This window comes from Echinops telfairi, unplaced genomic scaffold (assembly GCF_000313985.2).
Source record: "Echinops telfairi isolate 266 unplaced genomic scaffold, ASM31398v2 ScPeMD7_14;HRSCAF=57, whole genome shotgun sequence".
In the NCBI taxonomy this organism is placed as follows: Eukaryota; Metazoa; Chordata; class Mammalia; order Afrosoricida; family Tenrecidae; genus Echinops; species Echinops telfairi.
In genome coordinates, this window is record NW_022103911.1 from 1,555,302 (window position 1) to 1,557,770 (window position 2,469).

Consider the following 2,469-nt stretch of genomic DNA (forward strand, 5'->3'; position numbering starts at 1 on the left):
ATGAGTTGTATGAGCCCCCAATAAAGTGATTTAAAAAAGCTAAATAAAAAAGTAAAGCTATTAATCTGGTGGAGTTAGGAAGCAATTGTAAAAGAGGTATTTGCTGGGAAACATAAACTAGAGCACTTAGATGACATTCGGGTTCCTTAGCTTGGTTATGGATTTCTTAACTTCGAACTCAGGTACAAAAAAAGAGAAAAGGTGAGAAGGAGAAGGAGGAGGGCCAGGGAGAGGAGGGGATGAAGAAGAAAAGAAGAAGGAGAAAGAAGTAATATTATTTTTCTTTAACTCAATGTGAATACTTTTGAGTTTTTATTCTGTATGCTAGATCTGGCTTATTTTTTGGAAAACTGTCAATGGAGTGATTTTTCAGGTATTCTAAGGGTAGCCTCAGTACAAAGCTTCCTCTTTTTTTCCTCCGTGTTCAATACAAGGTGTGGGGTGAGCCTACAGCTGTGCCAGAACATTGGGGAGGAACAGATTTCCTGCTCACAGATATCCTGGGTTCTCTTTGGTTTCCACTCAAGAGGCCTCTGCGATGATGCTCAGATGTCAGGTCCACATAACATTACTCTGCGCTCCACTCTTTTGGACCCCCAGCATCTTTGGCTCTGCAACTCTCGCAGGCACTTTTCCCTGCGGCAGAAGAAATGTTCGACTGCTCTATGTCACCTATTTGAGGTCACAGAAAGATAGCTTTTGTATCCATTTCCCACTGGTTCATTTTCTTTCCGTGACTTACTTTCCTAGTGCTGTTGCAACATAAAGATCATAGGTTGGGGGCTTTGAAGAACATCTTTTTAGCTTTTCAAAGTTTTGGATCCTAGAACCTTAATTCAGCATGTTGGCAGGGTGATATTGTCTCTGTGTTGCCTCTGAAGAAATGATGATCTGTTTTTGTTTTTATAAGCGTCTGTCAAACCTAGACCTTTCTCCAAATTCCCTGGCTGTAGGTCATTCCCTACACGCTGTCTTCCCTTGTGTGTATCTCTGCACCCATTCTGCTTTTCATAAGACACAACGCAGAAATGATTAGGTTTGGGACCCACCCTATTCCACATTATCTCATTAACATAACAAAGCAAACTAATAAATCCAAACAGGATTATAGCTATAAATACAGGGATTATTTCAATATTTTCGGGAGATAGACCTAGTCACTTATCATAATGTTCTCCAGATTTATCTATGTCATAAGCTGTTTCCATATCTTATTCTACTGACGGTTCTGATTTATAACTAAAAACTCTTTGAAAAGTTGCCTATATTCCCTTCATTTTCATTTTCTCTTGAATACCTTGTAGTCAAGACTCAAGATTTTGTGGCCACCATGCCACTGAAACCACTGGATGCGTACCAGCGAGCGCCCACCATGCGCGCATCGGGTCACTTGCTGCATCTCACCTTACCCAAGACCTCCACAGAAGCTCATGCAATTGGTCACTCTCTTCCTTAAAAACAAAACAAAACAAAAAGCATGTGGTGGAAACACGCAACAAAACCTTCCCCAGTGATCAGTTTCTACATGCACAATTCAGTGCCACTGAGTCCCCTCTTCCTGGTGAGGAGATTTATCCCTCATGATCTCCTACTTATTCTATTGCTACTGGTAGAAGCTCAGTCTCCACCCCTCAAAACAAAAACGCCCTCTGTTTTCTATTCCACCCCTGGTAGTAATTGATAAGCTTCTCTATCCTTAGTGTTCCTCTTCTCAGTAAGTGGAATTAATACTGATTTAATTATGCAAACCAAAGACTTTGGTTTGAATTATCTTTTTATAGCCCACATCAATTCTATCATCAACTCTATTTCTCTTTATAAGTTAATTTTGATAACCATGTGTATATTTATCTTTTATAACTGTTTCTCTTAAGTGCGTGCTTCATAAAATCAAGGAACTTGTCATTTTATTAATTGATGTGTCCAAGATGATAAATCAAAGAATTAAAAAAACTTTAAATACAAGCGCCTAACCAGTTTTAGTTTGAGGAATGAGGACATTTATTTTATAAACACGTATATAGTAATATGCCCCTCCAGGGGGAAAATAAGCTTACAGACAATTTTAAAATTGGTAATAAATTCTAACAAAGTGCACCACAGTACAACAAACTGAAAGACAAGTGGTGCTGGAGAAGACTGTTGAAAGTATCAGGGCTTGCAAAAAGAACAAACAGATCTGTCTTGGAAGAAGTACAGCCAGCACGTTCCTTAGACGTGAGGGTGGCAAGACTTTGTCTCATGCACTTTCAACATATTATCAGGTGAGACTAATCCCTGGCAAAGGGTATCATGCTTCATCAAGTAGAGGTGCAGCAATAACAAACAGAGGAAAACGCTTTATGAGATGGATAGACACAGTGGCTACACCAATTAGCTCAAGCAAAGCGACACTTGTGAGGATGGCCCAGGACCGGGCAGTGTTTCATTCTGCTGTGCATACGATCACTGTGAGTCAGCACCAGCTCG